Raw genomic sequence first — 18,561 nt, 5'->3', positions numbered from 1 at the left:
TATTCCATGCTCATGGGTCAGAAGAATTAACATAGTTAAAATGTCCATGCTACCCAGAGCAATCTACACTTTCAATGCTATCCCGATCAAAATACCGATGACATTTTTCAAAGAACTGGAACAAACAGTCCTTAAATTTGTATGGAACCAGAAAAGGCCCCGAATCACCAAGGAACTGTTGAAAAGGAAAAACAAAGCTGGGGGCATCACAATGCTGGATTTCGAGCTGTACTACAAAGTTGTGATCACAAAGCATGGTGTTGGCACAAAAACAGACACATAGACCAATGGAACAGAATAGAGAACTAAAAAATGGACCCTCGGCTCTTTGGGCAACTAATCTTTGATAAAGCAGGGAAAAACATCCAGTGGAAAAAAGACAGTCTCTTCAATAAATGGTGCTGGGAAAATTGGACAGCTACATGCAAAAGAATGAAACTTGACCACTCTCTCACACCATACACAAAGATAAACTCCAAATGGATGAAAGACCTCGATGTGAGACAGGAATCCATCAAAACATAGGCAGCAACCTCTATGACATCGTAGCAACCTTTTTTCATGACACATCTCCAAAGGCAAAAAAAAAAAACAAAAGAGAAAATAAACGTGTGGGACTTCATGAAGATAAAAAGCTTCTGCACAGCCAAGGAAACAGTCAACAAAACTAAGAGGCAGCCCACGGAATGGGAGAATATATTTGCAAATGACACTACAGATAAAAGACTGGTATCCAAGATCTACGAAGAACTTCTCAAACTCAATACACGTGAAAGAAATAATCAAATCATAAAATGGGCAGAAGATATGAACAGACACTTTTCCAATGAAGACATACAAATGGCCAACAGACACATGAAAAAATGTTCAAAATCATTAGCCATCAGGGAAATTCAAATCCAAACCACACCGAGATACCACCTTACGCCAGTTAGAATGGCAAAAATTGACAACGCAGTAAACAACAATTGTTGGAGAGGATGTGGAGAAAGGGGATCCCTCCTACATTGTTGGTGGGAATGCAAGTTGGTACAGCCACTCTGAAAAACAGTGTGGAGGTCCCTTAAAAAGTTAAAAATTGAACTGCCCTATGATCCAGCAATTGCACTACTGGGTATTTACCCCAAAGATACAGACGTAGTGAAGAGAAGGGCCATATGCACCCCAATGTTCATAGCAGCATTGTCCACAATAGCTAAATTGTGGAAGGAGCCGAGATGCCCTTCAACAGATGACTGGATTAAGAAGATGTGGTCCATATATAATTGAATATTACTCAGCCATCAGAAAGAACGATTTCTCAACATTTGCTGCAACATGGACGGGACTGGAGGAGATAATGCTAAGTGAAATAAGTAAAGCAGAGAAAGACAATTATCATATGGTTTCACTCATTTATGGAACATAAGGAGTAGGAAGATCTGTAGGAGAAGAAAGGGATAAAGAAGGAGGGGTAAACGGAAGGGGGAATGAAACATGAGACACTATGGACTCTGGGAAACAAACTGAGGGCTTCAGAGGGGAGATTATGGGGGATTGAGATAGGCCAGTGATGGGTATTAAGGAGGGCACGTATTGCATGGAGCACTGGGTTTTATAAGCAAACGATGAATCATGGAACAGTACATCAAAAAGTAATGATGTACTGTATGGTGACTAACATAACGTAATAAAAAATAGAAAAAAAAATAAAACCTCTCTCATCTGAACCAAAAAAAAAAAAAAGAAAAATGAGAACACTGATAAATAGGGCTCAGCTATGTAAGATGAACTATTTTAATAAGAATTTTTATTTTTATTAGGGCACCTGAGTGGCTGAGTTGGCTGGACAGTGGACTCTTGATTTTGGCTCAGATCATGATCTTGGGGTCCTGGAAGCAAGCCCTGCGAGCCCCGCATTGGACTCTGATTGGTGGGGAGTCCACTTGAGTAAACTTTTTCTCCTCCTCTGCCCCTCCCCCAACTCGTGAGCATGTACCTGTGTGAGCTCTTTCTCTCTAAGATAAATAAATAAATCTTTAAAAAAGCCAGATTTCCCTTTAACAATAAATTTTTTTAAAAAGAATTTTGTGTCAATTCTTTTAAAACAACTTTAATCAATAATCTTCATTATTCGTTGTATTTTGCTTCAAGATAGATCTAGAGCATAGGGAAGTTTTATGTCTTATAAAGTATTTTTCAAAAGCATAAAAGGGCATGAAACTAAGAGTCATTTTGCCTAGGGCAAAAATTTATCTTTATTTTGAACAAAGTGCCCATCTTCTTTTTTTTTTTTTTAAGATTTTATTTATTTATTTGAGAGAAAGAAAGAGAAGGAACACAAGCAGAGGGAGGGGCTGTGGGAGAGCGAGAAGCAGACTCTGCTGAGCACGGAGTCCGATGTGGGGTTCGATTCCTGGACTCTGAGATCATGACCTGAGATGAAGTCAGAGGCTTAACCAACTGAGCCCCCCCTGGGTGTCCCTCTCCCTTTTTAAAAAAAGATTCATTTATTTGAGAGAGAGAAGGAGCATGTGTGACCAGGGGGAGGGGGAGAGGGAGAGGGAGAGAGAGAGAAGCAGACTACCCACTGAGTGGGGAGCCTGACATGGGGCTTGATTCCAGGACCCTGAGATCATGACCAGAGCCTAAATCACGACCCAGCTGCTTAACTGACTGAGCCATCCAGGCACCCTGAACAAGATGCCCCATTTTAATGAAGAAAAAGTGTCTCCGTTTCTATAATCAATTTGCCTAGGAGTATTTGGTTCCAAATTTATAACTACTTCTTTATTGTGTGTGTGTGTGTGTGTGTGTGTGTGTGTGTTTGTACATAGAATCTGTGTGCATGTGTTTGTGTGCATGCAGGTATATCTCTGTGTGGATATTATGAAACAAATTAAATGGCATTTACAACATACAATGAATGGGATAAACACACACCATATATACAAACATACACACTTTTTAAAAATCATCTAATAAATATATACTCACATTTATATTCTTATTTAGTTATGTTTGTTGCTTCCAAGCATGTATCTAATTAGAATGTAATGCCCTTCTATCTATTAGTGTCCTTAATTTGAAGCAAACCAGAGGGAAAAAGAGTAGAAATGGAGTGCAGTAAAAGGAAGTGGAGTTATCATACTGGAAATTTGGGAGGGCTGGAGAAACATGCTGGAGGCTAGGTTTCTAGAAATCATGCCTTAATCTACTTTGCATAATTGGCACAAGGTCACCAATACCTTTGCCACTGTGAATGCAATAGCCAAGAAGTGTCTGTATTCCTGCCATGAACATAATCTTCAGCAGCTGCTATCGCTGGGAGCAACAAAGCCGCTGTGCAACACGAATGCAATCTTGCAACCACTCATCACTACAAAATAGGGATGCTTCTGTTTCCACCTTCCTTCAGCACCATTTTTTAAAGATTTTATTTATTTGAGAAAGAGACAAAGAAAAAAAGAGAGAGAGCATGAGCAAGGGAGGGGCGGGGGAGAGGGAGACGCAGGCTCCCCGCTGAGCAGGGAGCACGACGCAGGGCTGATCGATCCCAGGACTCTGAGATCATGACCAGAGCCAAAGGCAAATGCTTAACCGACTCAGCCACCCAGGTGTCCTGTTTCAGCACGATTTTTGTTTTTTTGTATCTACAGTCTACATCACCTCCTGGTGCACAAGCTGCAAAGAAGCATGGGGAAACAAATGTTCTAATTTCTACCTTGGGGAGATAAGGTGGAAATGTTCCCAAACTATAGAAAAGTGTTCAATAAATAATGGGCAATAAGGCAAATGAATGATACTGGTTTACTCTATTAATAATCATGGGGAGATGAGTACCTACCCGTTGCATGTTGCAAAGCTACTGAGCTCCCTGTTATGTGATGGCAAAATACTCGGGCAAGGATCACCTGCTCTATTCATTGAGATGTAGACCGCATACTCAGTGACACCATAATTTAGAGGAAGTAGTATAAAAACAACAAGAAATTGAGCAAAATGTACTGTGTCATTATGCTTTTGATAATTTTGTGCAGCTGTCGGTGAAGTCAAGAAGAGATGAATGAACTGAAACCAGAATTAACTTGACTCCCAGGGGAGGTGGCAGGGAATAAAACCAGCGTTAAGAGCGGCACTCTCTTCTTAACAGCCTGAAATCAAACTTTTCAGGGAGTTCCCTAGCACAGAGCCTTGCTAGGTTGAAAAATCCACATGCCTCTCTACTTACTGATTCTACCAGAATTTGAAAATGTCAAGCAGCAGCTTTAAAATATACACAACTGGAACCCCACACTTTTTAAAGCACCATCCACCAAGGCGGTTTTTCCAAATGAAATGGTGAGAGAAACCACAAAACTATTGTTTATAGAGGAAAAGTGGAATGGTGAGGTCATGCATTTTAGGTGACAGGTTACCAGACCCTAAGAAACAACATCCACATATGATGAAGAGATTCCAATTTCAAGCCAGGTACAGTAATTGAATGATAGAATCAAGGAGATGGTATGTTGTGTGTATAGGGGAAAAATTAATATAGTCAATGCATAGGTATAGGGGTTGACTTTGGCCTTCACTGTTGGTTAGTTGACTAAACACCTAATACAATTCCTCAACCAGCTGCCAACCGACAAAGGATGTCCACGTAATAGAGTTTAGGACAGTATGAAGCAGTTAAGAGTCCTTGGGAAAAGTGTCCATTTTTAATTTTTAATTTTAATTTTTTAAATGAAACATATTTGTTTCCATTTCTCCTGCATGGAATGCAGTTATGAGTCTCAAGGTCCAGCTGTCATCTTAAATACATGAAATGAAACTGTGAACATCAAAGTTAACACGTTAAGGAAGGTATAGGGGAAAGGAAGAATTTGATTTCAAATAAATAAAGCTTTGTTAATCTCAGCCTATTGATAGGGTTTTTTTTTTTTAGTTGTAGTCCAAGACATTTTTTTTGTTTTATTTTATTTTTTAATTTTTATTTTTTTTTCATTTTATTTTATTTATTTATTTTTTCCTCATGATAAGTGTACTCTTTAATCTTCAACCCCTTTCTCCCCCATCCCCTCACCCACCTCCCCTCTGGTAGCCATCATTTTGTTAAGAGTCTCTTTCTTGGTTTGTCTCTCATTCTCTCTCGTTTTCTTTTGCTCTTTTGTTTTGTTTCTTAAATTCCACATATGAGTGAGATCATGTGATATTTGTCTGTCTCTGACTTATTTCACTTAGCATTATACTTTCTAGCTCTATCCATGTTGTTGCAAATGGCAAGATATCATTCTTTTTTATAATAATATTCCATTGTGTATATACACCATCTTTTCTTTATCCATTCATCTTTCAATGGACACTTGGGCTGGTTCCATAGTTTGGCTGTTGTAAGTAATGCTGCAATAAACAAGGGTGTATGTATCTCTTTGAATTAATGTTTTTGGTTTTTGGGGGATAAATACCCAATAGTGCAATTCTCAGATCATAGGGTTGCTCTACTTTTAAGTTTTTGAGGAAACTCCATACTGTTTTCCACAGTGCTGCACCAATTTTCATTCCCTCAAAGACATCTTTAGTTTTCTCAGATAATATGTTAATTGTTTGACTACTTGTGGAATATGTAGATAAAATAAAAGAATACTTACTAGGATTTGTGAAAACAGAAATCATCTCAATTAGCATTAAAGTTATCACAAAGCAAAGAAAATTAGAGTGTTATCAAATACTTTGAAAATCAAGGATATCATCTACTCTGCTTTGAATTTATGCTCAAAGAAAATACACATAAGAATAGCTATAATTTCGGGGCACCTGGGTGGCTCAGTCAGCTAAGCATCTACCTTCGGCTCAGGTCATGATCCCAGGGTCCTGGGACAAAGACCCAGGTGGGGCTCCTTGCTCAGGAGGGAGCCTGCTTCTCCCTCTCCCTCTGCCTACTGCTCCCCCTGCTTGTGTTCTCTCTCTCTCACTAGATCTCTCTGTCAAATAAATAAATAAAATCTTTTAAAAAAAAGAATATCTATAATTTCAATGATTTTGAAATGGTAGGGTCTCTTAGAATCACCTGCACTTCCTTTTTAAATGATTATTAAACATATATGGAAGCAGATGAACCCAGGAATGCATGTTTTACCAAAGACCACTAGTGATTTTAATGTGGATTATTCATAGACCTCACTTTCTATTACTCTCATGCTTTAAAGAGAAATAATATATTAAAGGACAATTTTGGAGTCAGACTATCTGAGCCTAAATCCTGGGTGTATTTCTATGGAGGTATGTGGCCAGGAATTAATCATAAAAATTTCTGTGCTTCAAACTGTCATATATAAAATGCATTTGTTCCTAGGTCCTGTCCCATAGGACTGTTTTAAAGATTAAATATAAGGAACATACAAGAGTCCCTGGCATAGAGTAAACATTATGTAAATATTAGCTATAATTATACAGCAGTCAGATCTATTATTAATTAAAGATAGATAAGAGTTGAATAGGTAGATCTGGTTTATAGAAAGAACCAATTTGTGTTTTTAAGAGACCAAGAATTATTCAGAACATTAGACACAATAATTAGCCTAATTAGCAGTACTATAAGGTAGCTATGTGTAAATAATGAAAAATAGGGAAAATCTAGCAATTTTGATGTAACAATCTTGATGTAAAATTCAGAGATAATTTAGAATACATGTTTAACCATGATATTAAGGAGAGGACTTAATTTTAAATTGTTTGGAGTGTTAATGATTTCATGAGAAAGGATATTTTAAGTATTCACTAGAAAATTTAATATTACCTAAAAGCAAAACAGTGCAGGGGCTCATCAAGTTATCAGAATGGTGCCATTCATGTAAAATTGTCTGAGTACCTCCAGGCTTGGAGCAAAGAATATATAGATCAGAACAAAGAGGTAGGAGAGACCCAAAATTTCTAACTTGATGATTTTGGCTTTGCTCTTTCTTGACTTTGGCACATATTAAAGTCTGATCTTTCTCCTGGGTATTTTCATGGGTTCTTATGAGTCATTCTCTCATCCTTTTAAGACTATCTATGAGGACTTCACATGTGCAATTTTTTTTTTTTTAATGCTTGTAGTTTGTTTTGGTGGTTTGGGAAGGGCATTTTCATATATCCTTTGTCCTGACAGACCCCAGCATGCAGCTTTTCACAAACTTAAACCTTACTGGGTTGTAATAGCCCATTTTAGGCAGCCTCTCACCATTGTGAGCATCAGTGATGTGTTGAACAAATAACAGTATGCAAAATGAGGTGAAATATAAGCATGATTTAGAGAAGAAGACACATGGAAAAAAATCAACAAAGATCAAATATGCATGTTTACTATTTTTGAAGGAAGAAAAAATATATGTTTATTATCTGTTAGAAAAACATCCTATATATATAAGTATATATATATATATGAAGGAACACCTGAAACTGGAAAGATACATTGTGAAAAAAGTAAAAAAATAACAAAGAAATAATTGAAAAGATTGAATTTAGCCTTGATGAAATTACTAAATTCAAGGAAAGACAAAAATCTTCAAATTTATCCAGAAATAATAACAGGTCATTCTCCAAAGAAATAAAGCTTGCCTCAGACTCTCCCATGAGATTAGATGCCAACAGACATTACAACAAGATCTAAGGAATGTTACAGGAAAGCTTATGAAACTTTTAATCTTTACTCAGTCCAGGTGGTGTGCAGCAGTGAAGGTAAAAATGAGTTTGAAAAATGAGAAAAAGAAAAAATAATTGAAGCCTTTCTGAAAATCTCCTTGGATATTTAATTCTTCTCTATTCACAAATGTAGAAGCACTAGTATATTTAAAAAGAGGAATAGGTAAGCATGAGCCACATTAAGAAGGGATTTATATAACTTGTTCTTTGCTTGTCTTCTCCTTCCCCTCCCCTCCCCCACCTCATCTCCTTCTCCCTCCTCCTCTCACTCTTGCTCCTGCTCCTGCTTCTTCTCTCCACAAGTTGCAGCATTTGCCTGCTAAGAGTGGTACAGGGTGGACATATAAAATATGACACTTGAGGGAAGTGCTGAAAGGAAAGTCCCCTCTCCCCCACCCAGGGAGCATAAGGTGACTAGAAATACAAAAATGCTAATGGTAAACCCTGAAGGAAATAGGGCAAAGAGCTAACATTTGATGGCACCACCCAGTGGGCTGTGGGAGCTCATTGTGTTTTCCCCTAACCTTGTCAGAATGTTCCTGCGGTTCTGTTTTGTTTGCCTCTCCCTATCTGCTTTCTCCTCCTCTGCTGTGTCCCTAGAGGCTGAGCCTCTTGCAGGTATCACCCAGATTCTCTTTCTTGCTGGCTTTGGTTAGATTAGGCAGGAGGGAAACACAAGCAGAAATCATGCAGGATGTTTCTTTCCCACTCCCTGCTTCAGTGTCTCTTGTCATTATCTTAGCTGCAGCCCTTAAGAGCACAGCTCCAGACAATGACCCCCATCCCCCACCTATCTAAGGGGCAGCTCTCACCTGGTGCTTGAGACACACTGTCTTCCCTTGTCCCTTCAGCTGTGAAAGTAGAGTTTCCTATTGTTGCTGGTCTCTGGGTACATTATCATCCCTTGTTTGTTTTTTAATCTTTGTGTCTAAGTAGTCCCTTTATTAAAACATCATTTCATTTGAGCTACAATGAGATATCACCTTACACCAATCAGAATGGCTAAAATTAACAACACAAGAAACAATAGGTATTGGTGAGGATGTGGAGAAGGGGAACGCTCTTGCACTGTTGGTGGGAATGCAAACTGGTGTGGCCACTCTGGAAAACAGTGTAGAGGTTCCTCAAAAAGTTAAAAAATAGAACTACCCTATGATCGAGCAATCACAGTACTAGGTATTTTCGCAAAGGATACAAAAATACTGATACAAAGGGACACATGCACCCAGATGTTTATAGCAGTATTATCAACAACAGCCAAATTATGGAAAGAGCCTAAATGTCCATCAACAGACGAATGGATAAAGAAGAGGTGTTATATATATACAATGGAATATCACTCAGTCATCCAAAAGAATGAAGTCCTGCCACTTACAATGACATGGATGGAGCTACAGAGCATTATGGTAGGCAAAATAAGTCAGTCAGAAAAAGACAAGTACTGTAAGATTTCACTCACATGTGGAATTTAAGTAACGAAACAAATGATCATAGGAGAAAAAAAATAGGCAAGCCATAAAATAGACTCTTAACTATAAAGAACAAACTGATGGCAAGCAGAGGGGAGGTGGGTAGGGGGATGGGCTAAACAGGTGATAGGAATTAAGGAGTGCACTTGTGATGAGCAATGGATATTGTATGTTAAGTGTCGAATCACTAAATTCTACACCTGAAACTAATATGACACTGTATGTTAACTAACTGGAATTTAAATAAAAACTTAAAAAAATCATGTCATTTGAATTAATGGGGTTAAATTATTTTTCTTGCCAGGACACCTAATTGACGTATTATTTTTAGTGACTGGTGACATTTCTTAACAAAATTAATTTATTTGAATATTTAATAGACCACACTGAAGACCTAGTTGATTGTTGTTCATGAATTTGTAGTGATTTCATATTGCATACATGATTTCAGAGTGGTTTCTCTCATTAATACAAAATGTAAATGTTCCAAACTGGAAATCCAGAGGGAAATTAGCTAATTTCTACTTAAAAGCTCAAATAGTTCTACTGTTTTATTTTTACCAAAATAAATACACACTACTGTTGTCTTGTGTCCTGGAATCGGTAGATCCAAATGCAACAAAGTATCACTGACCGATATTATTTACTATCAGAAGCTACGAAGAAATGTTTAATATTTGGAGGTGGAAAGAAATTTCACTGGAAAAAATGGCAAGCAATTTTTATTAGGTTATTAAAATTTCACATGCATAAAGTATTATCCCCAATGGGAAACACTCAGGTCCAATTTTAAGTTCAACGAAATCTTTCTTTAGGGACCCCTGTCCACCAATAACATTATGTAGAATAAATCAGTTTAAACAACATTTGAAGGGCAGACTCAGAAAAGATACAAAGCGCCTGGGGGTGCATCAGAACTGCTGATATAGCAAATGAAGAGATGATTAAAAGGAGCTGCCACTCCTGTTGCTACAGTGAGAATTTATGGGATATTTGGTGCATAATCTCTGCAGGACAGTTTCAGCAAAATGGGTACCTCTCTCCACTGCTGACTGACTCCTTAAATTTACCCTGTGCTAGCATCAACAGAAAAAATTCTAATTCTCAAGCTCTGCACTTCTATTTTGCTTCCCTCATTCCTCTCCAATCAAAGAAAAAAAGTTAGATAAAAGATATAAATTAGGCCTGGTTTTGATGCACATATTTGAAGCTATACCATTTTCAATTCTGTTATTTATTTCTTATTCCATTTTATGAAAGAATCAGTATGTTCCTTGTTCATAATTTTTATAATTTGGAATTTTGTCTGATTTTAGGTGAAATCAAATTAAAAATGTGCAAGTTTTTTAAATTATCAAGATGGATCAAGAGTTTTTTACATTCTTCAGAAATGGCTCTGAAAAAGTGTTTTAAATAGTATTAAAGTACAATTTGGGTTCAGATTTGTTTTTAAAAATTTTATTTATTTATTTATTTATTTATTTATTTAAGAGAGATAGCAGGAGGGAGAGGGATGGGGAAAGAATCTCAAGCAGACTCTGAATTGAGCTTAGAGCCTTATGGGGGCCTCAGTTGTAGGACCCTGAGATCATGGCCTGAGCCAAAATCAAGAGACGGGTTCTCAACCAACTGAGCCACCCAAGCACCCCTAATTTGGGTTAAGATTTTTCTAATTGACATTTCATTATCCCTAGTATTCCAAATTAATTGGAATTGACTTTAAACTAAATTTATAATTATTTTTTAAACAAATCATTCAGTTTGTTGAAGAAAAAATAGTTTACATAAGGGTCAACCATTTCAATACATATAAGTCACTAATGAAAAATATGGTTTACATCTTACGCTAAAGCTGATCTGCAGTTACACCAACATATAATATATTCTGGAATAGAAATTTCATTAATGCATTGCTAAACAATTTCTACATATAATTTCATGTCTATAGTGTGCGTAACTCTAATGAGAATTGACATAAAGCTCAGGAAATCGCATTTTAGCATTCATCTTGGTGGTTGTCCCACCATAGTTTGATTTACTTTGTAATTATTCTTTAATTGAAATGAATACATGATGAAAATATCAGGGAATTACTAAATACCCAAAGGTATGTTTTTTTGTTTTTATTTTTTTTTTAAGAAACTGTGGTGTGGAAACATCTAAGCTGAATTTCAAAGGACTTTTATTTATTCCTGTAAACCCTCTCCTTTCTGGTGAAACATACTTTGGAGCAGAATTACAACTATGATGTGAAGGAAAATTTATTATAAATAAGCTTGCAAATGTAAGTATCTTTGTGGAAACCACAGAGTTTAGTGTAGAGAGCTATGAACTGATTGCAGAGAAAGCCAGTACTTCATATAGGTATATGGGTTTGACATGACATTATTTCTAAACTAGTGATGATTTAAAATCGGGTGTTTATTATTGGCAAGATAGGCTAGAATGAGATTAAAAATATTAGCTCAAACAGCAGACATTGTTTGAATGTTATTGTGATTTAAATATTCAGAAGGTGATTTCAATATATGTGAAATTTTAATAAAGAGCATATGGATATTTCTACAATAGGATGATAGTATTTTCCTTTTTAACTCTTTTATATGGAAGCTTCAACTAAAATAATAGCTTGGTAATGGCTATACTATTTTATTTTTCAATGTTATATATACAATTGTCTTACTCAATTCTCTAGAAATGGTAATTTTGATAGTTTATGTTAAAACCATGTCAGAAATACCAACTTTAACAGAATCATCAGTGTCACTGAAGGTAATTGAAATCCTTAAAAACTGTTAAAAAGAAAAACCACAGGCCACAAATGAGGTCTTCTATGACAGGACCCCACATCAGCAAACCAAAATTTAGTTCCTAACCTAACTGTAGTTCTAACCCCCATCCCAGTGTAACCCTTAATGCGTCAACACGGAATTTCCCGGTCAGTACTGAGAAATTTACTGATAGACTGCTTTTCTTCCCCTTAGGAATGTGACTTTGCCTAAAACAGTGCATTCTTGGCTAATAATCCCCCCCCCCCATTCACACACTGCCTTTAAAAACCTTTCCTTTCCTACAGACACAGCTCCTTTCTATTTACTAGATGGGATGTGGCCTGATTCATGAATTGTTCGAGAAAGCCAATTTGATCTTTTAAATTACTCAGTTGAGTTTCTGTTTAGTAATACAAAGATTGGAAAATAAAGTCATACCACTTTAATAACACAAAACCAGTAGGAAAATAAGACACCAACCTATACAAATAACAAATAAATACTGGGCATGTGAACATTTTTGAAAACTGCTCACAAAATCCTTCCAGAACCATAGTGATATAAAAGCCACTATGCCTTTTGGGATGCAGTGTTTTAGAATATATTATATACATGTGAGGACAGGTAGCTGATTTTTATACAAAAAATCAGTTGAATTTTGGAAAAATTAACTCCATTTTTTGCCCCTTGGAATTTGTTCTTGAATTGACTTCTCTGACTTCCTCCCCAGAATCCTGTCCCTAAAAGGAAGTGACCACTTCTAGAAAGGAGTATAACATCTCATACACTAGCTTTTTGGTTCTTAAAGTATGTAGTAGATGGGAGACAGCAGTATCAACATTCCTTGAGACTTGCTAAAAATGCAAATTTTCAGGCCCCTTGTCAGACCACTGAACCAGGATTTCTAAGGAAAGGGCCCGGAATTCTGTTTTAACATATCTTGGAAAAAAATAAAATAAATAAAATAAAATAACATCTTCCAGTGACTGAGAAGCACCATCCTAACTACACTTAAGCCCAGGTCAAGAGTTTCAATTCAGCAGTACTGCCAAGAATGACTAGTTTATGTTCAAAGGAAGATGAGATGCACTGGATGCTTTCCTAGAAGGAGTGCTTCAGCCATTGTGATTATTGTCATATCAATACCCTGGGTACAGAGGGCCTCAAAACAGAATTTTACAGTTGATCTCAGCCTTATCAATAATACTCTGATAAAAGCTTCAACCAAAAAATATTTTAACTTGATTTCCTACCTTTCATATTATTAATTCATATGACAGCAAAAATATAATGCTAAGTATAAGTCAGAATTTTATTACACTTCATAAACGTGCTTATGTTCCATATATCTAGTTAGCACTTCTGCAGCAGCTGACTTCTATACACATACTATATTTGATATACATGCCCTTTGCAGTTCCACTGTCAGGAAATAATTATGCAAAATTAATAGACAATATATTTAATATATTCAGAACTTAATCAAAATTGAACTTTACTAGTTATGAGAGAAAAAATTTATGGATGGAGTGATAAAATTTGAATGAATACCATTCATAAGGGTGCATTAAGCTAATTCATAGAAAATCTACCTTAGGAAATTTATTCTCAACAGAAAAAAAACATTAAGTATTTATAGATTTATAATGCAGGTGGAGATGACATTTATATTACAGTCATCAAATTGAGGATAACCAGAGCTTCAGGTTCCAAAGTTTAAGAAGAAAGCTGGGTATTTAATTCATACGTTTTTATTAATATAAACACAAAAGCCTCCAGACTTTATCAAACTTGTTTGTAAGCATCAAGAGCATGAAGTTAATCCCACACACTTGAGTAATAATACTATCTGGATTCAGGTCCAAAGGCTCATGAAAACATTAAGCTGACTATGTAATAGATAGAATGAGAGATTATAATAGTACTAATTAATCAGTTATATATGGGCTTAAAAAAAAGTGTCACTCTTTACTTCTGTGGTCGTCCTCCCCCAAAATGCATAACCCAATCTAACCATAAGAAAAACCCAAAGCACTCTTATATAAGCACGTTTTACAAATACCTAGCCAGTAATCATCAAAACTCTAAAAGTCACCCAAACAAGGAAAGTCAGAGAAATGGTCATGGCTGACTGTCAGAAGAAGACATGTTAACTAGACATAATATGGGATCCAGAAATAGAAAGAGGAGATTAAATTAAGGAAATCCAAATGTAATATGGACTTAGGTTAATAATAATATATCAATATCGGTTTAGTAAATATAACAAATATGCCATATTAATAATATGGCAAACTGGGTGTATGGTGTATGGGAACTCTTTCCACCATTCAGTTATTTTTTCTAAAACTAAAACCAGTCTTAAATAAAAGTTCATTTTAAAATGGGGCTGCATTATGAGATATTATAGTTGGTATAAAATAATAAACGTTAATACTAAATTCTGAGTATAAGACAAGTTTCCTCTTTGCAAAACATTTGGGAGTTATAAGGCAGTTCCTTTTTTTTAGTTCCATTTTGATCATTTTACAAACGGGCTACTGCAGAGCACTTACGTTGATGAGACAATCAATTAAAAACAAAGCCTAAAATATTCTAGCATATAATTTTATTTTATTTAGCTTTGTGGCATTTTCTTCTGTTTTTAAATCCTATTATAAAGAATAAAATGTCAAGAACAAAGGAAGTGGTAAAGAATCACAAAATATCATGTCATACATCAACATACCAAGCAAATAACAGAGTTTAATAGCTGATGATCCACTATTCTACCTGTATTACTTTTGTTCACTGATAAATTAATTTTCATTTTACAGTTGATTCACAACTCCCAAAGTGATTAAACCCTTAGGCATAGTGCTTCTAACACCAATAAACTGGTTTGGGAAGGGGAAAATCATTTTTATTTGAAAGGGAATGAAATATATTTGCAAACACAGATGTGCTAAATAGATATTAAGGGTTGAGGGAACCATATATGTGCGTGTTTAAATTTAATGACTCCATAGTCTTGTTATTTGTTCAGGAAGGCATGTCAAGCAACACATAATTATACAGATAAATTCCTAAAAATTGCATTTTGTTGTCAGAACTCTGAAATCAACACATTTCAAAAATTGCAATTTTCCTATACATTTTCACTGTTTTTGTTTTCTCTTTGAGGAAAGTCCCATTTCATTGTTTTACATCTTTGAAATGCTGAGCAGAAACTCCAGCATAATGAAAAGAAGGAAATCATACACGAAAAAGTTTATAGCTGCTGGCATTGTTGAAGTATTCCATTATAACCAGCCTGCAAATCTCTACTGCTAAATTTATGGATAGTTTCTTATACTAGAATGAAATTATTGAAAACTATTCAGCTGCTAGCAAGTTGTAAAGGAAAGACGAAGGATTAAGAGTCACAATACCTGAATTCTATTCCAGATTTTACAACCTTAGTTACTGGACCTCTCTGGACCTTAGTAACCTCACATGTAAAATAAAAGGGCAGGGAAAGCTGTCTCTAAATAACAAATGTTATTTCCAGCTTAAAAAGCCTTGCATGAAAATATGTTAACATCAGGGACAAAAGACATCCTATGAATTTCCAAAATGGATAGACACTTTTCATAATTTAGATCATCTAATAAAAAGAGGAAGCACAACGGGTGTTTAGTTCTGAGGGCCTTGCCTTCAGGCTTTGGAAGAACTTATCTAATTACAGATAAGACAGCATCTGTCACACAGATTTGAAAATATGCTGAGTCTGATCACAACTCATTCCAAGTAAAACAGATTTTAAATGGAAAAAAAAATTGAAAGAAAAAGGAAATGAAACGATCCCAGATAGAGTAGCCAGCCTCCAATATGGTCCCCAGGGATTTTCACGTCATGGAATCCACCCCTTTTATCCAGCCCCCTTTCACATTAAGTAGGGATGTGTAATCAATAGTATATTGCAGAAGTGATGTTGCATGACTCCTGAGGCGAGGTTATAAAAGACATTATGGCCTCTGCCTTGCTCTGTCTCATGAATTACTCACCTAGCAGCTACATCATCATGACGTTCAAGCAGCCCTCTGGAAAGGAACTCAGACCTCTCATACGAGCCCCTTGGAAGTAGATCTTCCAGCCACAGTCAAGCCTTTGGATGACTGTAACCTCAGCAGCCATCTTCACTGTAACTTCATGGGAGACCTTAGGCCAGAACCGTCCAACCAAACCGTTTCAGAATTCCTTGCTCACAGAAACTATAAAATAATAAATATTTATTGTTATTTTGTGCTGCTGTTTCCCACAGAAACTTAGAAACTTTAAAATGACGAATATCTAATGTTTTATGCTACTCTGTTTTGGGTAACTTGTTTCACAGCAATAGATAACCAATACATTGGTTATAGGTATTACCAGGGTTGCATTTCCTCAAATATTTAGGAAGCATGCAAGACTCTAAGGGGAAATACAATTAGCATGGCCTCTTTGAGTACTTCAATCTGTAAAGTGGAATCAGGGTCATGTAAGCCTGAATTATTTGAATTTTACAAAATGAAATTTTGGGGGGAAAATATCTATCAATTTATCTCAATTTTTTGCTTATTTCATAATCTCTACCAACAACTGCTCATTTAATTACTCTATTATCTCTGGCTACTATCTCAATAGACTTAATACTATCATCTTAGTCTTAGTGCTTCAGCAAACACTATTTTTTTTAAAGTATTTATTTGACAGAGAGAGAGAGAGAGAGAGCACAAGCAGGCAGAGCAAAAGGCAGAGGGAGAGGGGAAGGAAGAGAGAGGCTTCCCTTTGAGCAGAGAGCCCCATGCAGGGCTTGATCCCAGGACTCTGGGATCATGACCTGAGCCAAAGGCAGCCACTTAACCAACTGAGCCACCCAGGCACCCCAGCAAACACTATTTCTCATTGAGATTTAACCACTATGGGCCCAAGGACATCTTCCCTCTGGCTCGCTGCTTTATCTCAAACAAGTTCAGGATCAGGCATATATACTTACATTGAATAAATATTTATTAAATAAATAAGTGGAAAGTAAAATCATGTTGTTATTAAAAAGAAGAAAAAGTTTTAATAAATAAAAGAAAACCCTCAGAATATTTTCTCTAGATGTTTCTGATCCCAGAGGAAGAATAAGAAAAAAGAGTTTTAAGACTTACATAATGGGGACGCCTGGGTGGCTCAGTCGGTTAAGAGTCTGCCTTTGGCTCAGGTCGTGAACCCAGGGTCCTGGGACTGGGTCCCGCATCAGGCTCCTTGCTCAGCGGGGAGCCTGCTTCCCCCCCTGCCTGTCACTTCCCCGGCTTGCGCTCTCTCTCTCTGTCAAATAAATAAATAAAATCTTTAAAAAAAGACTTAAATAATGGATATCTAATAAACAGAGGTACTTTATTTGAAGAGAAATCATCAGCTGCTGATACCTAAGCCTCCATTTGCCTCAACTACAAATGGGAAAAATAGTGATACTCTGATTTTCTAATACCACATATAACTCATAGTTGGAATTGCTCTACAGATAAAGGTAACCAACTGAGCAAGGAAATTGGTAGTGATTTTATGATATACAAGGAAAGGTTCAGTTAAATTTATACCTTAGCTACATACCTTGGGTCAAGGAGAGTCCAAAGTACATAGACTAGAGGAAAGTTGCTACAGATTCTCCTAGCTGTTTCTTTTTCTTAAATTGCCCTCTTCTGGTGTTTCCAGAGTCTTTAATCTTTCTTATTTTTAATTTGTAGCTGAATAATATTTTGGTGATCTTTAAAAAATTGCTATGTTTCTGATCAAATGTTTAATCCTGTTTACTTAAACATATCTTACCTCGAGATCTTCATATCTCAGATTTCTCAAGGGTCTGTGGAACGTAATTATGACAATTTTAGATAGAAACGCTCAGGTGCGCCTGGGTGGCGCTGTCGTTAAAGCGTCTGCCTTCGGCTCAGGGCGTGATCCTGGCGTCCTGGGATCAAGTCCCGCTCCGAGCTCCTCCGCTGGGAACCTGCTTCTTCCTCTCTCACTCCCCTGCTGTGTTCCCTCTCTCGCTGTCTCCCTGTCACATAAATAAATAAAATCTTAAAAAAAAAAAAAAAAAGAAACGCTCAGGTTCTAGCTATGAAAGTACAAACGTATAATTTCCATTTTGTTGAGACAACCATAAATACAATTTGGCATAAAGTAAAATCCAATAATGCCTCCCTCACCCAGTTATATCAGAAAATAAGTACATAAAAACATAAATCCAGAAAAATTATCTAAATAAGTTTTTAAATTAAAACACCTTTTAAAATATAGTGTGCACTTCTTGCCACATTAAAACAATTGTAAGAAGCAATGCAATCTAATTTTCAATAAATGACTCGATATAATGGATTCTTGTAACTTTATTTCTTACATTTTAGCAAGATAATACCATAGATGTCTTCTTGAATAGGTATTTTGTGTTAACATAATAACTCTCAAAAGATCCCTAAGCCAAAAAACTCAGACTTTTGGGAATTTTGTTTGAATTTTCTCATTGTGGTTATTCTATTCTCCATCATCACTTACCCTCTGACAAGCCTGTTTTCACGGCTCCCATTTTTCTTTCCCCACCGAGTGTTCTGAGTATTGTGTATAATTTCTGCCGTTAGTCCTTGCAGTTTATAAATGTTACAAAAGATAAGAAGATAATCAGTACTATA

General features: G+C 36.2%; 1 long non-coding RNA gene across 1 annotated transcript in view; it reads right to left on the bottom strand.

Annotated features, from left to right (window-relative positions):
* Window positions 1-17,845, bottom strand: part of LOC103665749 — a 135,840-nt gene extending 117,995 nt beyond the window's left edge. The window contains exons 1-2 of the long non-coding RNA XR_569371.1: window positions 17,702-17,845; window positions 15,910-16,116 (exon numbers count right to left, since the gene is read on the bottom strand). This is a non-coding gene — a long non-coding RNA (uncharacterized LOC103665749). The remainder of the gene's footprint in view (window positions 1-15,909; window positions 16,117-17,701) is intronic.
* Between the last annotated feature and the right edge of the window lie 716 nt (window positions 17,846-18,561).

This window comes from Ursus maritimus, unplaced genomic scaffold, assembly GCF_017311325.1.
Source record: "Ursus maritimus isolate PB19 unplaced genomic scaffold, ASM1731132v1 scaffold_36, whole genome shotgun sequence".
Lineage (NCBI taxonomy): Eukaryota > Metazoa > Chordata > Mammalia > Carnivora > Ursidae > Ursus > Ursus maritimus.
The sequence above is the reverse complement of the archived record's forward strand: the minus strand, read 5'-3'. Positions and strand labels throughout refer to the sequence as shown.